Source organism: Ovis aries, chromosome 6 (genome assembly GCF_016772045.2).
Source record: "Ovis aries strain OAR_USU_Benz2616 breed Rambouillet chromosome 6, ARS-UI_Ramb_v3.0, whole genome shotgun sequence".
NCBI classification, from domain to species: domain Eukaryota; kingdom Metazoa; phylum Chordata; class Mammalia; order Artiodactyla; family Bovidae; genus Ovis; species Ovis aries.
The window spans coordinates 71906013-71930278 of record NC_056059.1 but is presented as its reverse complement, the minus strand read 5'-3'; the positions used below and the strand labels follow the sequence as shown (position 1 = coordinate 71930278).

Genomic DNA, 24266 nt, shown 5'->3' with positions numbered 1-24266 from the left:
TATTCTTAATTTCCTAGCGGAAATTCTATAGAAATACAATCCATCAGTTTTAAGCATGTCTCTATCAATTGACTTTCTCTTCTGGCTAACATATAAAGAGATATATAAAGGAAGTTATGCTGCTAAAATGTTATTTTATTTGCATAAAGAAAATAACAATATGGCTTCTTTAAGATGCTGTTTGGCCAGAAAAAACACTATTCCTACCAGGGATGGACGTGGCCAGAGTAGGTAATAGATGAGTATTCATTGATTTCTTGATTGATGAACCTGATTATGAGGAGGAAATATATTAATACTGTTTTTAACAGCTTTATGGGGGGTATAATTGACATGGTGAAAGTGTATATTTTGATAAATTGTTTTGTGCATATGCCCACAAACCCTCACCACAATCAAAATAATGAAAATGTACATCACTCTTCAAAGTTTCTTCAGCCTCTTTCTGGTTCCAGGCAACCACTGCTTTTGTTTTAGTAACATAAGGTTGAAGAAAACCTCAGAGGTCATGAGCTTCAATTGCTCAGTAGTGGGGCATGCAGGGATTTCCACTGGGTAAGAGCATGAGGGAAGTTGACGTAACTAGGGCCAGCCAGCCTGCCATCTGCATGTAATAAAGAAGATGGGTACAAAGCTGGACACTGATGACAACTTTGGCATCAAGGCAAAGAGTCCATGTGTGAGGCAAATTCTGATGAGTTTCAGGTAAACTTTGGGATAGCCTGGGGTTTTGTTACAATTAAAGGAGGCCCTGTGAGGGAGTAATGCCATCCTTGAAATGCACAGTCTAAATAAAAACATACAAATAAACCTTTCCACCCAAACTCAGAACTCCCAGTCTGGTACTGGAAAAGGAATCTCCTGGAGGGTGGGGCAACTGATTTCTGCCCTTTAAGTTCATGCCCTCTTACTGGCTGCTGCTGGATACAGGGGACATACTTTCCCATTTTAACCCTTTGGCTCAAGTTTGCTATATCAGCTCAGCTCAGACGTGTTTAGAATGTTCCGAGGCACTGCTGAAAGCTCTGGCAAAAGCAGCAGAGATAACACAGTGAAAGCAGTAGTTCTAGATAATCTGGCATTTAAAACCTATGGGCTTCCCTGGTGGCTCAGAGGTTAAAGCGTCTCTTGGGTTCGATTCCTGGGTCGGGAAGATCCACTGGAGAAAGAAATGGCAACCCACTCCAGTACTCTTGCCTGGAGAATCCCATGGATGGAGGAGCCTGGTGGGCTACAATCCATGGGGTTGCAAAGAGTCGGACACGACTGAGCAACTTCACTTCACTTTCTATCTTTGCTTTATGAGCCTTTCTCCCATGTCTGGAAATCCCCTTTTTTGTTTCCTCAAAGTTCAAGCCAAACCCAGTTCACTGCTAACTCCTTCCACCTCTCACTTTTTTGCCTCTTTCTGGAAGATTCTTAGAGCACAGCAACTGATGGTTAGCTTCATAATCTAGCCCTTGATCTTAGCAATCTAGATCTCAATTGTCTAGATCATTGCTGTCCAACAGAAGTATAATGCAAACCACAGATATGAGTCACACATTTAATTTTAAATTTCCAATGGCCTCATTTTAAAAAAGAGAGAGGGAAACAAGTGAAATTATTTTATAGTAATATATTTTCGACTCAATGTCTTCAAAATCTCATTTCAATAGGTAATCTATATAAAAATTACAGTGACATATTTTACATTGTTTTATACTAAATCTTTGGAATCCAGTGAGTACTTATAGCTCATCTCCATTTGTATGAACTGTATGTACATACTGAATAGTGCAAGTCTAGCTATAGCATCATGGCCTGGATCCACAATTAGCTGAATGTTCTGTGGAAAAGAGGCATAGAATATGAGTTTTCTTTTGGACACACTGAGTTTGGGGTGTGAGCTTTTGGAAATGCAATTCTAGAATAGCAAGACAGCACCTTTCAACTTCATTTGTCAGAGCAACATGTACCACCTCCGTAGTAAGTTCCCAATTCCATCCTGTCTTTTGAACCCACACCTTAGAATTTTCCCCTCATCTTAACTTGCTCTAATGTATGTTCTACTCTAGTCAGTTCATCTTTACACTATTCTCCATCAAGTAAGTACTTATTATATACCCTTTTCTATTTACTTATACCCACCCACTCTACTGTTCTTGCCTGGAGAATCCCAGGGACGGGGGAGCCTGGTGGGCTGCCATCTATGGGGTCGCACAGAGTTGGACACGACTGAAGCGACTTAGCAGCAGCAGCATGGATAGAGGAACCTGGCAGGCTATAGCCCATGAGGTCGCAAAGTGTCAGACACAACTTAGCAACTCAACAACAATAAACTTATTTTGTCTCTCCTTCAGGTACCTTGAAAAGAGCTGAGCAGAAGAATGGGCACTATTTTACTTAAACATAAAAAACCATTCAGCCAATGAACTGTAATTCAGCATGAGCAATTATTCTAAACATAACTTGGTTAGTATTCTTAACTTCATGCTAATTAATAGCTATTTAGTTTTAAGAATGGGCTGCCCTGGTGGCTTATTGGTAAAGAATCCATCTGCCAGTGTAGGAGATGTGGGTTCAATCCCTGGTTCAGGAAGATTCCCTGGAGAAGGAAATGGCAACCTGCTCCAGTATTCTTGCCTGGGAAATCCCATGGACAGAGGGGCCTGGCGAGTTACAGTCCAGGGTCACAAAGAGTCAGACATGACTTAGTGACTAAACAACAAGTTTTAAGAATAGCAAAACCTGTAATATCTCAAAAAAAATTTTTTCTAATTGTAAAAGTGATGAATGATAATGACATCATTCTGGTTAAAAATTTTTTTAAAAGGGTGATAATGAGCAATATCTCAAAGATACAAAAGAAATGGATACTTTTATCCGTTGATGGTAGTAATGTAAATTTCTACAGGGATTTTGGAGGACAGTTTGGCAATATGCTTTACAATTCAAAATGTGCATACCTTTGTCTCTGCCATGCCAATTTTCGAAATTTATGTCACAGGAATAATTGGCTAAGTGCACAGATTTGTGTGTGCAATTATGTTGATCCTATTATTGTTTGTATATTTTTTTAAAGGAAACAACTTCCTTTTCAACAACTATTTATTGGACATTATAGTAGGTGTGCGTGCTCAGTCACTTCAGTCGTGTCTGACTCTGCAACCCCATGGACTGTAGCCCACCAGGCTCCCCTGTCCATGGGATTCTCCAGGCAACCATACTGGAGTGGGTTGCCATTCTCTTCTCCAGGGGATTGTCTTAGAAGATAGCCTTCAGTCAGTAACACTATTTTGAAACTGAATTCTGTAGATAAAAAGAAAAGTACTTCCGTATAGTTTCACTGTCTGATGCAGGTGACCACTATTCAACTGAGTTGACACGAGTATAAGCTACACTCGTGGGGTCTCTCATACTCATAACAAGAAATATCACTTCGTCATACAAACAACTCTCAATTTGCTTTAATGGTCCTGTTGTCTTAGTTATAATCAAATTTGTCTACCAATATAACATGACCAGTGAATCCCACACTTAGTGCTTCAGAAGTTCTAAGTAAATCTGTTTCTTTATTTCAATAAAATGTCTATGCAGAGATAGAAGTCAGTATTGCATAAATGTAACAGTCTGTTATCCAGGCTATAAATCCTTTCCAAATTTTTAGAAGAAATTGCGTCCATGGTGGCAGATCAATGTAAATACACTTTGTTTTACAGAGCAAAGATTTGGAAAAGCTGAAAACATTGTTCATTCGATCTAAGCAGAGAAGCCCAGAAAATCTCAGAGAGGTAAAGGGATAAAAAAAGGTTTTTTTCTGATATATGATTATGCCAATGTTTTTAATAACACTTTTCTTCTATCATTTTAAGCAAATATAGGTTAACACTATAAAAGAACCAGGCAAAATTATTTTTCTTATTTTTCTGCTTTCCTAATCCCTGTGTTAATTTTGGAGTTTTAGAAAACAAAACGGGATTAAATAAAGTTGGCTATAATATTCATATTTTCTTTTGATCTAGTGAAACAATCTTTTAATTTATTTCATATATTAATTAAAGAAATATTAATCATTGAGTTACTATTATGTGTTATGTTTGAGGTATGTCTTTGAGATACTTGATTTTGAATATAAATAAATTTATTTAAACATATTAAAATGCTTTCACAGTCTTTTGGACTCTGTGGGAGAGGGAGAGGGTGGGATGATTTGGGAGAATGGCATTGAAACATGTATAATATCATATAAGAAACGAATTGCCAGTCCAGGTTCGATGCACGATACAGGATACTTGGGGCTGGTGCACTGGGATGACCCAGAGGGATGGTACGGGGAGGGAGGTGGGAGGGGGGTTCAGGATGGGGAACACGTGTATACCCATGGTGAATTCATGTTGATGTATTGCAAAACCAATACAATATGGTAAAGTAATTAGCCTCCAATTAAAATAAGTAAATTTAAATTTAAAAAAAGCTTTCTGTAATGTTAATTTACTAATATTTGAACAAACTTCAAAGCAGTCTGTTATATAGACATGAATTTCTGTCCATAAGACTTTAGGTGGACCTTCTCTACTTCTGTTAAGAGTTTAATTTACTTTTTGTAGTATGGGTAAATTGGATTTACATTTGTTGTTTTTAAGCCTCTAAAGAACATTTTATAAACCTGCTTTAAGTAAAGAGTATTGATTTTTAGGCATTTTAAGATATAAAGCAGTTCAGAGTATCCTAAAAAAGTGCTATATTACAAATACTCATTGTCTTTGGCATCAGACATTTCTGACAGTGCTTTCTGTACTTATGCCATTGCCTTGAATCCACCTATACCATTTTAGTCTGGGAGGATTCAACACTGCTATGTATCATAGCCATGTAAGTTCCTATAACTACAAGCTGAAATTCTTGTTTGGTTACAGACAGTCCTTAACAGTGAATTTACAACTTGGAAGAAGTAGTGTAAATAAACATGATTTAAGTTAAATTTATCTTTCTCATAGAATCTAAATTTAAATACAGAATTGTGTTCCTGAAGGTGTAAAAGTAGATATTTACTCACTCTTCATGACTCATGTGAGATTTTAGTTTGGAAAACTTGGACATTCAAACTGTGTGGGTGAAAAGTAATAACTGGATACTGATGACTTGTTTTTATTTTGGGTTTCAGTTACCTGAGATTTAGACCCATTTATTTGAATTAATTATTGTTTAGTACGGAGAAGGCAATGGCACCCCACTCCAGTACTCTTGCCTGGAAAATTCCATGGACAGAGGAGCCTGGTAGGCTGCAGTCCATGGGGTCGCTGAGAGTCGGACACGACTGAGTGACTTCATTTTCACTTTCACACATTAGAGAAGGAAATGGCAACCCACTCCAGTGTTCTTGCCTGGAGAATCCCAGGGATGGGAGAACCTAGTGGGCTGCTGTCTCTGGGGTCGCACAGAGTTGGACACGACTGAAGCAGCTTAGCAGCAGCAGCATTGCTTAGTATACCCCCCTGTATTTTGCTGAAGCTAAATTTTTTTTTAGCTTTTTATGTTGATAATTTTAGGCTTACAGAAGAGTTGCAGAGATGGTACAGATGGTTCCAATAATACTCTCTATGCAGTCTCCCTATATGTTAACAGCTCATATAGCCATGGAACAGGGACCAAAAGTAAAAATTAAGATTAGTTTAACAAACACTGTAAACTAAACTACAGACTATTTAGATTTCCCCGGTATTTCCGCTGTGCTTTTTCTGTTTCTGGATTCAAGTCAGGAGACAGTGGTGCTTTTAGTTTTCATGTCTCCTCCTTGTTGTTCAGTTGCTAAGTCATGTCCAGCTCTTAGCAACCCCATGGACTGCAGCATGCCAGGGTTCCCTGTCCTTCATCTCCCAGAATTTGCTCAGACTTACGTCACTGAGTCCGTGATGCCATCCAAACATCTCATCCTCTGTCACCCCCTTTTCCACCTGCCTTCAATCTTTCCCAGTATCAGGGTCTTTTCCATTGAGTCAGCTCTTTGCCTCAGGTAGCCAAAGTATTGGAGCTTCAGCTTCAGCATCAGTCCTTCCAATGACTATGCAGGACTGATTTTGTTTAGAATTGACTGGTTTGATCTCCTTGCTATCCAAAGGACTCTCAAGAGTATTCTTCAGCACTATAATTCAAAAGCATCAATTCTTCAGCACTCAGCCTTCTTTATAGTCCAACTCTCATATCTGTACATGACTACTGGGAAAGCGATAGCTTTGACTATACAGACCTTTGTTGGCAAAGTGATGTCTCTGCTTTTTAATACGCAGTCTAGATTTGTCATAGCTTTCCTTCCAAGGAGTAAGCATCTTTTAATATCATGGCTGCAGCCACTGTGCACAGTGATTTTGGAGCCCAAGAAAATAATGTACGTCATCATTTCTACTTTTTTTCCCATCTATTTGCCATGAAGTGATGGGACTGGATACCATGATCTTAGTTTCTTGAATGTTGAATTTTAAGCCAGCTTTTTCATTCTCCTCTTTCACCTTCATCAAGAGGCGCTTTAGTTCCTCATTGCTTTCTGCCATTAGGGTGGTGGTATCTGCATATCTGAGGTTATTGATATTTCTCCTATAAATCTTGATTCCATCTTATGAGTCATATAGCCTGGCATTTTGCATGATGTACTCTGCATACGTTAGATAAACAGGATGACAATATATAGCTTTGACGTACTACTTTCCTGATTTTGAACCATCAAAGGAAAGAATGAACAAAATTAAAAGATAACCAGTAGAATAAGAGATAATTTTTGCAAGCCATTTATGTGATAAGAGCTTATTATCCAAAATGTGTAAGAAGCTGTTGCAATTCATAGCAAAAAAGCAAATAACCAGATTAAAAAATGGGCAAAAGAACTAAATAGATATTTTTCCAAAGAAGATGTACAAGTGGCCAACAGCTATATGAAAAGATGCTTAAGGTCACTAATTGTCAGGAAAATGCAAACTAAACTACAATATCACCTCATACCTGTTAGGATGGCTGTTATCAAAAAATCAAAAGACAGTAAGTATTGGCAAAGACATGGGAAAATTGGAATCCTTGTAAATAATTGTTTTTGAGAATGAAAAATGGTGTAATCACTATGGAAAACAGTATGGAGTTTTCTCAAAAATAGAACTACCATATGATCCAACAGTCCCACATCTGGTATTTTTCCAGAAGAATTGAAATCAGAATCTTGAAAAGATACTAGCAACTCTATGTTCACTGCAGCATTACTTATTTACAAAAGCCAAGGTGTGGAAATATCTAAATGTCCATCAACATATGAATGGATAAAGAAGTAGTATATCTTTACAATGGAATGTTATTTAGCCTTCAAAAAGAATGACAGTTCTTATACACATAAGAGTATGAACAAACCTTGAGGACATTATGCTAAGTGAAATAAACCAGTCACAGAACAACAAATACTACATGATTCCACTAACATGGGGAGTCTAACATAGTAAAACTCATAGAAGCAGGGAGTAGAGAGATTTCCCTGGCTGTCCAGTGGCTAAGACTCAGAGCTTCCAATGCAAGGGTTTGATCCCTGGTCGGGGAACCAAGATCCCTCATGCCGCATGGCACTGGCCAAAACAAAAACAACAAAACACCAAAGCAAGCAAACAAAAACCAGGGAGAGGGTCCAGGTGCCCTCCCGCCCTCCGGGAGGCTCACCCAGCTCCTGTGAGAAGGACGCTCTGTAGACTTGGAGCCGGCCGGTTCCCTCTCCTTTGCGACTGCCAGGGCAAACATAACCTCAGGAGTGTACGTTGCCGATGAAGTATGCTGCATTCTTTATGACAGGAAAGTTCGGAAGTGCTTGCTGCCAGAAGAAATCAAGAACAGAAAGAAGGCTGTCATCATGTGTCTCAGTGCAGACAAAAAGTGCATCATTGTGGAGGAAGGCAAGGAGATCTTGGTGGGAGATGTTGGTGTCACCAAAACCGATCCTTTCAAGCATTTTGTGGGGATGCTTCCTGAAAAAGATTGTTGATATGCTCTGTATGATGCAAGCTTTGAAACAAAGGAATCCAGAAAAGAGGAGTTGATGTTTTTCCTGTGGGCACCAGAACTATCTCCTCTGAAGAGTGAAATGATCTATGGGAGCTCCAAGGATGCCATCAAAAAGAAGTTCCAAGGCATAGAACACAAATGTCAAGCAAATAGGCCAGAAGACCTCAATCGAGCTTGTATTGCTGAAAAGCTAGGTGGATCCCTAATTGTAGCTTTTGAAGGATGTCCTGTGTAGACCATCATCTGGTGCCACAAATCAAAAGCTTCCATGTTTAATGTTATCCTCTTGCTATATATAAGTAAAGCAGAATATAGGGACTCGGTGAAGGGGAGCTGTCTTGTCATTTGGGGGGGGTGGTAAACTGTTCTATGAACATGTGCAAATGGCCCTAAATAAATCTAAACTCTAAAATTTTATTGGTGTGAAATTAAATTCTTACTGGCCAAATGCCTGTTTGGATGCATTGGCTTGTTATAAAGATTTTTGTTAAAGCTCATGATTTTTAATAGTGCAGTTCACAAACCAGTAGAAGGCCGCAAGAAGAGAATCATTGCATGTTAACCTCAGCAGTTACTTTGATTCTTTTTTGCTTAGAGAATTGGTCATAATCTGGTTGTAATTTTGGCCCAGATTTATTTATTTTGTTGAGCTAAATTGCATAATGGAAAATAATTCTCCTCACAACATATTACAGCACCAAAATGCTAACCTAGTAATTCACTGGACGTGTGCTGGAGACTGCCTTGAAATGGTGTAGGCTTAAAACCAGCGCTGATCTTGCAGAGCTTCTCTCACTCCTAGGGCTGCTCACTCCCAGGTCTGGTCAGGAGGCTGTTCTGAGAGTGACCTTGTACCCTAGCAATCAGGAGAATATGCACCGTCTTGTAACAGTGAATCATAAAGCAGATCCGGGCTCCAGTGTAACCCACTTTGTTAATGAAAACAGTGAGGGTGGTATATTGACAGACTGCGACTTCATGCTGTCTTTAATTAACTGTGTCTCCTTCAGAACTTTGTTGCTTCTGGTACTATAAAGTGTGGAAGAACATGACGTTTACTCTAGGGCCTGGGAGAACTTCTTACTCACCTAGGGTAGCTTGCAAGTGTAATTCTGGGAGCAGATATGATTGATGACTCTCACGGGAAGCCACGCTGAGGACACCTGGAAGTAACTGTCCTTCACATCATAGGCATAACACTGAACAACCTAGAGATGCACAAACAGTGGAATTTAGAAGTAGCAGTACTGACTTTATGTAATAAAGGAAGCATTTTTAACTTCGAAAAACAAAAAAAACCCAGAGAGAGTAGAACAGTGCTTTCCAGGGACTGTGGTGAGGGGATAATGAAGAGTTATTACTTAGTAGCTACAGAGTAGTTACAGAGTTTGTATGTGGGATGATGGAAAAGATTTGGAAACAGTGGTGATGGTTGCCACCAACTGTACACTGAAAAATGTTTAAAATAGACGTTTAGAAGATATGGTCATGATATGTAGAAGTTAATACTTAGGTTTTAAACACCCTATAATTTCAAAATTTTTAATCAAGTAGACTTTGCAGAAAACTTACATAGCAGGTCAGAAAATGAGGTTTTTTAGTTAAGTGATTTTATAAATAGTAAGTTGTACATCGTAAATAGCAAATTGCAAACAAATATTAACACAAAACTATACTCATCTGACTTCCCTGGTGGCTCAGATGGTAAAGTGTCTGTCTACAATGCGGGCAACCCAGGTTCGATCCCTGGGTCAGGAAGATCCCCTGGAGAAGGAAATGGCAATCCACTCCAGTACTATTGCCTGGAAAATCCCGTGGACAGAGGAGCCTGGTAGGCTACAGTCCATGGGGTCGCAAAGAGTCGGACATGACTGAGTGACTTCACTATCTATCTATCACTATACTCATCTAGGAATAAAATGGAATTTTAATTATTTAGTAATGGAAAGGGAAATTCAAGGATCATCCTTATAAATATTCTTCAACAGGTGAATGGATAAACAAATTGATATACCCATACAATAAATACAACTGAATAATAAGAAGGGCAAACTGTTGATTCATACAAGACGGGTGTGCGTATGTAGTTGATTGCTCAGTTGTGTCCGACTCTTTGGGACTCCACGGACTATAGCCTGTCAGGCACCTCTTGTCCATGGGATTTCCCGGGCACGAATACTAGAGTGGGTTGCCGTTTCCTCTTCCAGGGATTGAACCAGCATCTCTTGAGTCTCCCACATTGGCAGACAGATTCTTTACCACTAGTGCCACCTGGGAAGCCTACAAGACAGGGATGATCTTAAGTGAATTTTACTAAGCCAGGCACAAAAAGTACTGCATTGCGTGATTCTATTTATATATCATGGACAGCAAAATTATAAAGAAAACAATTAGTGTTTGCCAGGAATTAGGAGTCAAGCAAGGGGTTACCTAAGAGTGGGCTTGCTAGGTTGTATGATAATTCTGTAGCTTTTTTGAGTAATTGCCATACTGTTTTCCATAGCAGCTGCACCATTTGCATTCCCACCAGCATTGCCCAAGTGTTTGTTTTTTCACATCCTCATCAATACTTGTTATTTTTCTACTACTACTATTTTCCCAGTATGGCTCAGTCGGTAAAGAATCCATGTGCAATGCAGAAGACCCAGGTTTGATCCCTGGGTGGGGAAGGTCCCCTGGAGAAGGAAATGGCAACCCACTGCAGTACTCTTGCCTGGAAAATCCCATGGACAGAGGAGCCTGGGAATTTACTGTCGTGGGGTCGCAAAGAGTCCGACTTGACTTAGCGACTAAATCACCACCACAATTATTATTACTGCCATGTTAGTGGGAGTGAACGGTATCTCATTCTGTATTTGGTATGCATTTCCCAAGTGGCAAAGGATGTTAAGCATCTTTTCATGTACCTTTTTATGACTGTTTGTATACTTTCTTTGGAGAAATGTCAATTCAAGTCCACTGCTGCTGCTGCTGCTAAGTCGCTTCAGTCGTGTCCGACTCTGTGCAACCCCATAGATGGCAGCCCACCAGGCTCCCCCGTCCCTGGGATTCTCCAGGCAGGAACACTGGAGTGGGTTGCCATTTCCTTCTCCAAAGCATGAAAGTGAAAAGTTAAAGTGGAGTCACTCAGTCATGTCTGACTCTTAGCGACCCCTTGGACTGCAGCCCACTACATACTTTTAATTGGCCAATTTGTATTTTGTTACCAAATTGTGAGTTCTTTATGTATTCTGAATATTAAACCTCTGTCAAATGTATGGTTTGCAAGTATTTTCTTCCATTCTATAGGTTGTCTTTTCACTTTCTTTGATAATGTCCTTTGATGCAAAAAGTCTTAAGTTTCTATAGAGTCCAATTAATTTTTTTCTGTTGCTGCTTGTGTGTTATATCTAAGAATTTATTACCAAATCCAAGGTCATGAAGGTTTACCTCTGTATTTTCTGGTTTAATATTTTTCTTATATTTACATAATTGATCCACTCTTTTTAAGTTAATTTTTATATATGGTATGAGGTAGGGGTTATGAACATGTCTTTGTTTTTAGACCTTTAAGAAATGCAAACATTTTAAAGATTTAGTAGCAACTTCACAGTTCTTTCTCAGTGATAGCAGGCAGATGCACTATTAATGCATATTAAAACCTAATACTTTGAAAAAGGGGAAAAAAAGGCATGCTTGAACTTTTCACCTCAGATGTCTTTAATAAAAGATTCCTGGACACCATCAGATTTTGTTTTTCTGGTGCTTGCTTTTTCTTAACTGTTTTGCTGGGCTAGCTAGGTTTTGAAATATTCCTTACCAACTTCTCCGCATAGTTTGAGGCCCTAACATCATGGCACTTCGTGAGTACAGGGGAAGACCATCTCCTCACTGTGTCAGTGTCTCCTTCCCTTCCATAGAAGTTTTGCTCTGTTATCATAGCAAATTCTCATGAATCTGTATATGGAAGATTTTAATGATCACTATCTACCACCTAAAAAAATGATTAGACTTTAGAGAACACATAAAGTCTATTCTTATTTTGGTTATCAGAAACATTGAAGGGATCTGAGCTAATTGCAGAGGATCATAATCTTTTTCCTTCATCCCCTTTCTAAGCTATTTATTTATTTATTTTATTTCTTCTTCTTTTTTTTTTTTAAGCTTCAACTATGTCTAAAGAGGAATAGGTCATTTCACAGTTTGCCAAATGAAGTAAAGCTCCAGCTTTGCCAGACCGCAATCTATCAAGAGTAACTGACACATAAATATTCCATTTGGGTCTTGGCAAACCCCTTAAGAAAGGCAGGGACAGATGGTGAATAGAGTGTAACAAAACTTTAAAGACAAAAGACGTATTACGGATTGAAAAGTGACTAAAAGAAATATGTAATAATTTGGGGTTTGTGCTTTAAACTCTGTAATGATGAATTTTCCAACCAACCTGAAGGAAATTAGAATTGAAAATAGGATGAAGATCAAAATTTATAAGCAAATACCAAACCAATTTAAAAATGACTGGACTATTGTAACAGTCTCCTTATTTGTCAAGAAAGAGGAAAAACATGCAAAATGTATTAGGTAAGGTACCCTGAATTTTGTGATAAAGGTTGAAGTTGACATTTGCAATCTGGAGTTGCCCAAAATCTTTTGAAACAAACTCTGCATTTTAATATTTCCCCATAATGTTAACCTCACCATTTCAATGTAGAATATTAACCAAAACAAAACAAAAAACCAAAAACTTAGCTTTTCCAGTCCCTCCTCACTTTCTTTTAGAGTAGCAATACATGATTTCTGCTAAGTTGCTTTAGTCGTGTCCAACTCTGTGCAACCCCATAGACGGCAGCCCACCAGGCTCCCCCGTCCCTGGGAGTCTCCAGGCAAGAACACTGGAGTGGGTTGCCATTTCCTTCTCCAATGCATGAAAGTGAAAAGAGAAAGTGAAGTCGCTCAGTCATGTCTGACTCTTAGCAATCCCATGGACTGCAGCCTACCAGGCTCCTCTGTCCATGGGATTTTCCAGGCAAGAACACTGGAGTGGGGTGCCATTTCCTTCTCCAGTGCATGAAAGTGTAAAGTGAAAGTGAAATCGCTCAGTTGTGTCCGACTCTGTGCGACCCCAGAGATGGCAGCCCACCAGGCTCCCCTGTCCCTGGGAGTCTCCAGGCAAGAACACTGGAGTGGGTTGCCATTTCCTCCTCCAATGAATGAAAGTAAAAAGTGAACGTGAAGTCACTCAGTCATGTCCAACTTTTAGCTGCCCCATGGACTGCAGCCTACCAGGCTCCTCCATCCATGAGATTTTCCAGGCAAGAGTACTGGAGTGGGGTGCCATTGCCTTCTCCAATACATAATTTAGATTCTGACAAATATAGCTTTATGACATTTGGTTTGCAATTAATGGGCTTTCCTGGTGGCTCAGATGGTAAAGAATCCACCTGCAATGTAGGAGACCCAGGTTTGATCCCTGAATTGGGAATATCTCCTGGAGAAGAGAATGGGTACCAACTGCAGTATTCTTGGCTGGAGAAGTCCACAGATGGAGGAGCCTGGTGGACTACAGTCCTTCGGGGTCACAAAGAGTCAACACAACTGAGCGACTGATACTTTCACTATTTTTTTTGTCAATTAACGTATGTGGGGGAAGGATTAGACATGGGATACCCATTTTGCTGATGCAAAGACTGGCAAAAAACATGTGATTCTTTGTTCAGGTGTGGTGGCTGGCCCCAGTTTCCTGACTATGGTAGAGATAAAATGGTTCTGGGATCTGCCCAGCGTTTTCACCAAAGTTATTCTTGTAAGTTTTGCCTACAGGCTATTTCACTAACCTTTCTAAAGATTCTATAATCCAGAGATCCCCAACCTCTGGGCCACAGACCAGTACCTCCTGTTAGATCAGTGTTGGTATTAGATTACAAAAAAGTGCACAATAAATGTAATGCATTTGAATCATCCCCAAACCAGCCCCACCCCCCACCATGGCATCTACTCCATCGAAAAATTGTCCTGCATGAAATCAGTCCCCAGTGTCAAAAAGGTTGGCGACAGCTGCTATAAGCTATCTAGTACCCATAGTAAATCCTTTCTTTCTTTAAACCAGAGTAGATTCTTTTGTCTGCAACCAGAACCTTGCTTAATATAAGATATATTGTGTATGTGAGTCTTGGAAAGCGTTAAAAATAGTATAGCATTAACATGAAGCCTCATTTAAAAAATCATGGATATTTAGAAATTTTAATGGTGAATTACTTTTTAAAAAGTACCAGGTCATTCAGTGAAGATTGATATTAATATGTATTCAAGTTTCCCTTTCTTTTAAATGGAGAATAAAACCAAATGAATCAGTGTATCTATAAATAATTAATAATATTCATAGGCTCTCTTAGAGTTCAATATACAGTATACATGTATAGCCATAAGAATATTAATGAGGACATTTTATGTAGTTTTTGAATGTGGAGGTATTAAGTCTTTCTACTCCTAATAAAGGTACTTTGATTTCTTTTTACCCACTGAGAGTAGTTGTAGCTATGTTCTAAACAAGAAAAAATTATTGAGAAAGATCACGATTGGAATCAAACTGTAATTCACAAATGTGTCAAATGCCTCTGAAGTATAAAATTAAGTGTTTAAGCATGGAAAACCTATTTAGTATTGGCATTCCTTCTCGTCACTCATGCAGGCTATTGAAGAATCATTCTGGAGTTACAATATAATACCAAAGCAGAGTACAGGCCTATGTGAATATTTTATGGTTTATTGTATGTGTGGCAGGCTTAAATTTTAATGCTGTGAAAGAAATGGGTAGCTCTGGAATCCTTGTGTCAACAAGATAGAAAACTGGTGATCCAATTAGTATAATGGGCGTCTGGCAGCCAAATGATGTACTTCAAAACCTGTCTGGGAATGACTGGCTCTCATCCACACTTTTACAATATAAAGGGAAGAAAACAGAATGTGGAATCCTCCTCCTGTTTCTGTGAGGCCTTAACTGATTGAGTCTTGAATTCCAGACCTTTTCCATTAAAATGCTTGTCCTAAGTTTGTAAGTTCTCAGGTCTACCCAACTTCTCCTTCTTTTTGCATCGCATCCTTACTGTTGGCCTCATTCTCATAATTTCTTGGTGGTCCTATGGACTGTTCTCCTACTGTTAGTTCATGGAAACTAATCATTATCTTGAGGCTATTTCTGTGATGTGGCAGTTACTTCAGGAATTTTTGATATTTTTTTCAAGTCTAAAGAGCTTTAGTCATAGTTTTTAAAAATTGTCATTAACATAAACAATACAGAGTCAGGAGTCTTCACATTGTAATCTTAGGATCCTCTTCTCAAAGGCAGTGAAAATAACATTGTAAAATTTCTCCTTGCCTTTTTCCCTTTTAGAACTAGAATCATAATTCTTTAAGTAGCCATCTAACTTTATTTTAAAATTCCATTCATTTGTATTATTATGTGCTATATGTTGAGATACAGCCTGCTTGAGCCTCTTATGTTCCTCTACATCTTGCTGTATACATCCCCAGACTTTGCTGCTGTTGCTGCTGCTAAGTCGCTTCTGTCGTGTCCGACTCTGTGTGACCCCATAGATGGCAGCCCACCAGGCTCCCCGGTCCCTGGGACTCTCCAGGCAAGAATACTGGAGTGGGTTGCCATTTCCTTCTCCAGTGCATGAAAGTGAAAGTGAAGTTGCTCGGTGAAGTTGCCCGACTCTCAGTGACCCTGTGGACTGCAGCCTACAAGGCTCCTCCATCCATGGGATTTTCCAGGCAAGAGTACTGGAGTGGGTTGCCATTGCCTTCTCTGCCCAAGTCTTTGACTGTTTTTTTTTTTTTTAAAAACCTGGGCCATTTCTTGGAGTGTTTATGCACTTGGTAATCCTGAGAAAGTAATGCATTGCAGTTCACAGCACCTGATCACCTTTCAGACAAACCAACTTGCTTACTTCCTATTCTACAGCAGTGGATTTCCTGTGTATAGAACCCTCCTCTGGGACTCACTATACTGTGTGTGCAGGCTCCACTGGGCCCTCTGCATTGCCTTGAGAGATCTGAGGACTGGTGCAACAATGCTGATACTCTTGTGTCTCCTGCTGCAACTGGTAAAGTCCTTTGTCTCTGACTCAAGAGTCCCATGTCAGCATCCATGGAACTGGGACAGGCTTACTTATCAACTTGTATGGTTTTTTGTTGGAAGTCATCCTGCTTCTGCGATGTCAAATTTATTGAAGTAGGGCCCAAATCCTAATACTTTATTTACAAAATATCTTCCTTTTGAATAATTTAAGTCACTGTTATATATTCCATGCTTTTCCCTTAAAACATTATTATGAGGAATGTTGGTATATTCCTATTTTGTAAGTGAGGAATTGGAGCTTAAGTGATTTTTTTCAAGGTTTTTAAATGTGTCTAGCTCATCAAGTGCTAGAATTCAGGCCTTCTCACTGATAACAGAGAGATGGTTGTGTCTTTGATATCTAATACTGCTGTCTTCTTTCCCATTCACATTCTCTGATAATTACACTTGCCTAATATGGAATAAAGAAATTATAACTGTTCTTCTAGGAAGAAAAATTCTGGATAGTATAATTGCTAACTGAAAATCAGAAACTATCCCAATAGTCCATAGAACTTCTTAATATTTCATAGAACATGTTCTGGTCTTCACAAAAAATTACTCATATCAGAAAAAAACAAAATAAATGACATTTATTCTTAGCTTCAATTATGGTATTTCTCAAAGTGTGGTCCTCATCAGATAATCTGGACAGTCTTTTAAGAGTAGATTCCTGGGCTCTACCCCAGACTTACCAAATCAGAATTTCAAGGGTATCAAGGAATCTTGAATTTTTTAATCAACTGCCCCATGTCATTTTTATGTTTATTAGCACTTACCATGCATTATTACCAGGGTAGGTTCTAGAAACTAAGGATGGACTGCTCTTTTTGGCTAAAAATTGACAAATAGGGGAAAGAAACAGATTTACAAAACTTCTCTTGAATACAGTACTTTTAAAAAGTCTTGATAGAAGGAATGCAAGTCAACATCAAATTTATGTCTCCCATAAAGCCCAAAATCTGGCTTTATGTCATGAATTCAGCAGTAGTGATTTCAAAAAAACACCTGTATTTTGTGAAATAGCAGGGCTCATCTAATAAATTATTTTGCAGGGAGACTTTCTGTTCTGTGGTTGCACGACACCCTCTTTTGCCTGTTTATAAATCCATTCAACATATATTCATTGAGTGTCGACTTTCTGACCCAAGCGCCATTCTAGGCTAGGATGCTATAGCTAAGACCTTGAAGGGCCCCTGCCCTCAAGGTCTTTATGAGAAGAGGATGACAAATTTATTAAGAAAATAAAAAGTAAAATTCTTTACAGAAGAAGATGACAGGATTTTGTTAGCCAAAAATGACTTCTAACTCACAGAAAAGATGTTTTTGATATTCTTTCTCCCCAGATTTGAAGCTGAAAGTATGATTCTGAGACAAGGACACGTACCCTTGGAATGCTACTTGGTTTGTGCTGGACGTTTAAAGGTCATGTCAAGTAATATAAGCATGAACAAAAATACCAACACTGAAAATTTAAGTGCGTTTGAAGAAGGAGACTTCATAGGGGTAAATACGGTCCCAATTTATTAGTCTCTCATCATTTTTAAAAATTAAGATTAAAAAAATTGTATCATGGCATTAAAATAATTAACATAATATACTATAATATTGTCCTTGAGTATTATATATTTTGGTAATTGAAATGCTTAGTAAAAGCAGTTTTCCTTAGCACTGTAGAGCCAATTTATAGCCTATTATATAGTTTGTCAATGTAGAGGACATACAAGATTATCAAATGACATATGAGTGACTGACTGGTTAAATGAAGGAGTTACAAACCATGTAGCTCAGGAGCCAGGGTGGCATTAAGAAAGAGAAATTATGCTAAAACCAGTCCATTCTGAAGGAGATCAGCCCTGGGATTTCTTTGGACGGAATGATGCTAAAGCTGAAACTCCAGTACTTTGGCCACCTCATGCGAAGAGTTGACTCATTGGAAAAGACTCTGATGCTGGGAGGGGTTGGGGGCAGGAGGAGAAGGGGACGACCCAGGATGAGATGGCCGGATGGCATCACTGACTCGATGGACGTGAGTCTGGGTGAACTCCAGGAGCTGGTGATGGACAGGGAGGCCTGGCGTGCTGCGATTCATGGGGTCGCAAAGAGTCAGACGCGACTGAACTGAACTGATGCTAAAACACTTATGGATTCACGGGGCTCTTTCTGATTCTTTAAAGAAATGTTATCCTTTCAAAAGATTTTATGTGAAAGGGATAAAATTTAGGCTAAGAAAGCAGCTTGTATGTAATGATAAAACTTGCTTCATTTCTATATTTAGTCAAGGGCTCGTTGGATTTAGAGATCCTTGAAATCTGAAGTCCCTAGGAGGAGAGGTCTTGGGTTCGGTTCAGTCCTCAGTCGTGTCCAACTCTTTGCAACCCCATGGACCTCAGCCTAAATAAATTTCAAAGCCCAAAAATATTTACATTGAGAATGAATACTAAGGAAAATGAAGTGTCTCTAAAATGTTAGATCTTAATGCTCTGTGCTATTAGGTCGGTAGATTTAATTAGATAACAAACCATCACAGAAGTACGGGAGGCAAAATCCCCCCTCTGTCCCCTTGGAGTTTTTCAGCTAGGTCTGAAAATTAAACCGACATAAAACAGAATAACAAGAGAAAAGCATATACATTTCTATAAGGTTTACATAACACAAAGAAGTAACAAAACCTAAATACTTTTATACCAGGTTGAAGAAAGAGAGGCAGTTGTGGGAATGTAACTAAAATATATGGGGAGGCTGAAGGAAGATTGAAAAAGATAAGAAGATAGGAATTATTTTAGCAAGGTCTGTTTGTACAGAATTCTCTTGGCTTTGACTCCCCATGGAAGAATGTTCTTTTCTCCTGGTATAGGGAGGGCATCTTTCAGAGAGGTGTTTTTTTTTTTTTTTTAAATTAATTAATTTTAGTCTGTGCAGTGTGTGACTGCTCTATAGTTGCAGCACGCAGGCTTCTCATTGCAGTGGCGTCTCTTGCTGTGGAGCATGTGCTCTAGAGAGCTCGGGCACAGTAGTTGTGATACACCAGCTTAGTTGCCCCAAAGCATGTGGGATCTTCTGGGATCATGGATAAAACCCTTGTGCCCTGCATCGACAGCCAGATTCTTAACCACTAGACCACCAGGGAAGTCCCTACATGGGAGTTTTTGATATTTTATATTCAGGAAGAAAAGGGGAGTTTAGAATGCCCTTCTTAAATGTTGTTTTTAAAGTCTTTAGTTCTAAATAATTCTTATGTCAAAGTGGCATATTTGGGGGTGGGATATTCTGTCACCTTGATTATAGACCATAAAGCTTTTTCAGGGATTAAATTAGATAACACACATAAAACTAATAGATCAGTGCCCAGCTGAACAGCACTCAGTAAATGGTAGTTAACAACTACCATTTTGTTGTTACTAATTATAATAAAAACAAATAATCATGTGCTATTGACAGATACATGCTCTTCAAATTAACTTTTTTAAAGTGTGCTTATAATGCTGCGTTATTAATGAAAGTGGTTGGTTGGTTCATTGCTGGGTCTATAATCTGAACCTAAAATGCGTATTCACAGAAACGTGCTGTGATGCTGCTGCAGGAGTTGTGTGTGATTCTGTTTGTTGGCAGTTGAAGTGCATTTTGTTACACAAGCCTTTGTCAAATGGAAAACAGAGACTTTCATTATTTTTGGAAAGTGATTTACAAGTGTTTAACAGTTCTTACAGCAGGCTCAGGGGTGTATTCTCATTCCCATATTATTTTAAAATTATTTCTTGGATAAATCTCACAAGACGTCTTGTTAGTTTCAGGGTCTTGATGATCCAACAGCAGCTGCTCTAAATTTTGTTGTTTTTTAAAATATAATTCAAGACAAATGGCTTTCTGAAGCTGTTTAGGCCATGTATTCCTAATCTGCCTATAAATTTTGATGTGCTAGATACTGGTGCAATGCCTAGTTGATCCCTTGGGAAGTCTGAAGTGAAAGCGTTGATTAGGTTCTTTTGGGCTGAGAGCCCTATTCAGCTATTTAGCTGGCAGGAAAGTCTTCATTTTTTCATTAGAGAAACTAGCGGCAGAAGAGTCTTACCTCAAGCCACTTATTGCTCTTAGCATGGTCACAAGCACTGGTTACTGGCTACTTACAACATCTGTTGCTGAGTCATTCTGGAAGCAAAGGAGAGCACTTGAATCTGTATTTGTTTCGAATGTTTTAAATGGGTATCTCTGTCAATACTTAGATCAAGCTCACGAGGTTTTCTGTGTGTTTGCTGGGATAAATCATTCTGTGATACACTCCTCGAATTCAGAGTGGACTATTCAATAATCTGACTTGAAAATGTCATAGGAAGTTTTGTGGATGTTTTAGTATTGATGAATATCAATTTAATAGACACATGCCATGTACTTTGTATTGAACCTGTGCTGTGGGAAGTTGATGGACTGGAAGACTTATGGCCATAGTAAGTTTCGTGTACTCTAAGGTCCTATGAAAAAAAGCATCAGAAATACAATGATATGAAGGATGTGGTTTTCTTTTTAAATATTATATCTGATTTATTATTTATGGACTATAAAAGGAAGGTAAGCTCCATTAACCCAGTGACCTTTATTTTTTCCCAAGCAGGATAATTGCATTCTAATGGAAACATAGGAACAGTAGGTATGGTAAATACAACTTCCTGTGCAAGTAGGGCAGCTCACATTAACCTCTGAAAGTGAGTTATGAGTTTCAGCATAAATTTACAAGCAACTCAAATTCTTTACCAAACAAAACAGAAAAATGCTGCCAATGTGTTAGCATAGGGAAAATCTAATAATACTTCTGGTGTTAATCTGATATCTTCTTTAAGTGTATTCTATTCTCTTTAAAGTGATAGTCATCAGTTTGATTCAAGACTGAACTTACAGCCTTACAGTAAGTGTCACAGTGTCATATCTCAAGTTGTGATGTGCCCTTACTTGGGAGTGCCATGAACATCTTATGTGAAAACCACAAAAATTTAGGGCTCCTATTCTGGCCACGCCTCACAGACTTTCTGTATTTCTTTTTTACATCTGATCATGTCTTCTGAATCTTAAGAGACTTAACTTTGAGAACTTCCTGGGATCCAGCCACAAGAGGGATGGAGTCTCAGTTCTGCTTTGGGTCCTTGATGCTCTGGAGTCACAGAGAGATGCCAGGGGAGGCTGTCAAATGGTGCTCAAATGCTAGGTCATGCATTATTGATATTCTCTGATAGTTCTTCACCTGCCAGAGAGCAGATGAGAAAGATATGGACAATGTATGTTTTTCAGAAGGTTGAATTGATTCAAAATTTAAAAGTGAGATACTCTCTATTTTAGACTTCTTTCTTTCTCTTTTGTGCTTAAGTATTATTTATTTCATGAAATAATGCTGACAATCCTAGGTAGTTGTTTTAATGTTCTTACACGACATACACAAGAAAACCAGAGGTTGCCAGCTATATATATCATATTCTTCCATCGCCAGATTTTTTTTTTTTTAATGAACCTATCTGGGAAATCTCCAAATCTGGAAACTAATGTACTTTGCAAAACTCTTTTGCCTGTATCAGGACTCAGAGGCCAGTGCTGGGATATGTCTCAAGATTCAGAAGACATTTGTGTTAAGTATATTACTTGCAGTAGTATTTAATTCATTTAATTCTCACAATAACTCTATTTGCTGCTATCCTTATTTCCTTTCACAGATTAAGGGAAAAAAGCTAAAAGATCATTAAGAAATTGTTTCAGGGACCGAGCTATTGAGCTGTAGGATTCACAGCCAGAGTCCTTAATGACTGTGATATTTCCATTAAGTGACGCTGTGAAAGATATAGACCTCTCATGAAGTTTTAGAGACTGCCCTGCAAGCTTGGAGAGATAGTTGTGAGCCTCCTGATTTCCAAGATAATTTAAAAAGCCTTTTTGTTTGTGCCAAGATTTACTACACAGTGATCCATTCCATAATATGCCAGAATATTTGTACAGACCTAGGCTTGTGGCCTGACTCACCATCTAAATCACAGACTTGTACACTCTGTGCCAACTGTCTGGTTGAATTGTAGGCAGAAATGTTCAGTTACTATTGTATATACTTCCAATTTTCCATAATTAGAGGTGGCCCTGGGAACTGAACAATAAGCAATTGGCACTCCTAGGCTACCTGACACTTGGTAGCCAAGCTCCTCTCCTGAGCAGTCAGAGAGACCTGAGCAATGGAAGCTCATCTCAGGAAGTCAGTGTGTTCCAGAAGTCAGTGACTGCCTTGTATTTGGGAAAAGAGATCCATGCAGGTATATCTAGTCCCATGCAGGAGCTCTGTTCTCTCCAGGCAGTGGGGTTGTCTCAGTGGTGTTTGCCTTTGAGGGAAAACAAATACCTTGCTGGAGACTGGGTAGCCACAGGAAACTTGAAAGTCCTAAAATTGAATGGGTGGTTATCAGCAGTATCTGATGTGGCTGTCCAAGAAAGTGGCAGTGGACGTTACAATCTCACAATTTTCTTTTACTAGTTTTATTTGTTTGCTCAGAAGTCAGTACATCAAAACCATTTCAGATTTTTGGCACTAGAGCCCTAGAAAGAAGAGTTCTATTATTGAGAAACAGAAAATTCCAGGAATGGCCATGAGGCCTCTTCAGCGGCATGCTTCTGATTATGCAGCCAGGGCGTAGGTTGTGCGAAAGCTTATCTCCAACAACCTTAAGAAACTTAGTGATTTTTAGATTTTGAGTATCTTACCAAGTTACTCACAGCACACTTATAGTTTCCAGATTTGTCTATATTTCTAATTCACTAAAAACCAATTCATTTAATATGAGCAAATTATTCAAGGAATCTGAAATCGCTTTAGTGTAGTGAACAGAATTTTGCCATCAGAGAGAACAAAGTTCTAATCCTGGCTCTGCCATTCACTTGCTGTGTGATTTTGGGAAAATGACTTAGCCTCTCTGAGCCTCAGCGGGCTCATTTTAAAATTGGGGATGATAAGACTCAGAGTGGGTGCAAAGTGAATTACAGAAAGCAACTCTGGGTAGTTATTGAGCCCTTACTATATGGCAGGTGCTGTTCCAGGCTTATGAATACAGTGGTGAACCTGAACTTGCTTTCAAAGAGCTTGTATTCAAAACGGAAGGCCCAGCTAACATGTGATTATAATAAAGCAAGGTGCAGGCTAATATTGTGGTGTGAAGCATGAGGGGCCTCAGGTACTCAGGGAAAATAAGTAACATAGTTTAGGTCAATGGATCTCTGCCTTGACTGTTGATTAGGATCCCCTGGAGAGTTAAAAAAAAAGAAAAAAACAAATACCCTGGACACACCATTGACCAGTTAAACCAAAATCTCTAGGCTGTAGCTTGGGGACCAGTAATTTTTCAGTCCTCTGGTGATTCTTATGTGGAGCCTGGTTTGGGAAGCACTGGTTTAGGCTGTGATCCTGTGAGGGTTATCAGAGGAAGCTGAATTCTTGAGGCTGAAGCTTCAGGATGGTCCCCAGTTGGCCAAATGTAGAGGAGGGAACCGTGAGTGGGATGGGAGAGTTAAGCTGGTGCTAACACAGGGGTCTTAAATTACATTCTAAAGAAATGCCTTGTGTAAAGCAATTAGTGTTGGCTCAGGGCAGATTGTCAGTAAATGACAGTGATGGCTATTAAGTTCTTAGAGTCATTTACATGTAGGATGGGAGGGACATTCTAACTATGTCTGCTCAAGGGTCTTAATGGAAAATTAATTTTCACATCATTTCAGTATCCCAGCCCCGTGAGTAGGAAGAAGAGGTTGCATTGTTTGGGTTACTGGTTTCATTCCATTCAAATTGTGCTTTCTGAGTCTAGTGAGTGACTAATTCCTCACTTGATATTTTAATTGTGGTGGTGGCTCAGAGGTTAAAGTGTCTGCCTCCAATGCAGGAGACCTGAGTTCGATCCCTGGGTTGGGAAGATCCCTGGAGAAGGAAATGGTAACCCACTCCAGTATTCTTGCCTGCAGAATCCCATGGACGGAGAAGCCTGGTAGGCTACAGTTCACAGGGTCGCAAAGAGTCGGACACGACTGAGCGACTTCACTATACACTATACTATAAGATACACTTAACACAAAACTTACCATTTTAACTATTTTTAAGTGTACAGTTCAGTAGCATTAAGTACAGTCACATTGTTGTGTAACCATC

General features: G+C 39.0%; 1 long non-coding RNA gene and 1 pseudogene across 2 annotated transcripts in view; both read left to right on the top strand.

Annotated features, from left to right (window-relative positions):
• Nucleotides 1–24266, top strand: part of LOC132659957 (uncharacterized) — a 96888-nt gene that overhangs the window by 1864 nt on the left and 70758 nt on the right. For both annotated transcript variants that reach the window (XR_009601050.1, XR_009601049.1), the window contains exons 2-4: nt 2343–2454; nt 3702–3773; nt 17455–17614. This is a non-coding gene — a long non-coding RNA (uncharacterized LOC132659957). The remainder of the gene's footprint in view (nt 1–2342; nt 2455–3701; nt 3774–17454; nt 17615–24266) is intronic.
• Nucleotides 6984–8313, top strand: LOC105611521 (destrin-like; annotated as a pseudogene).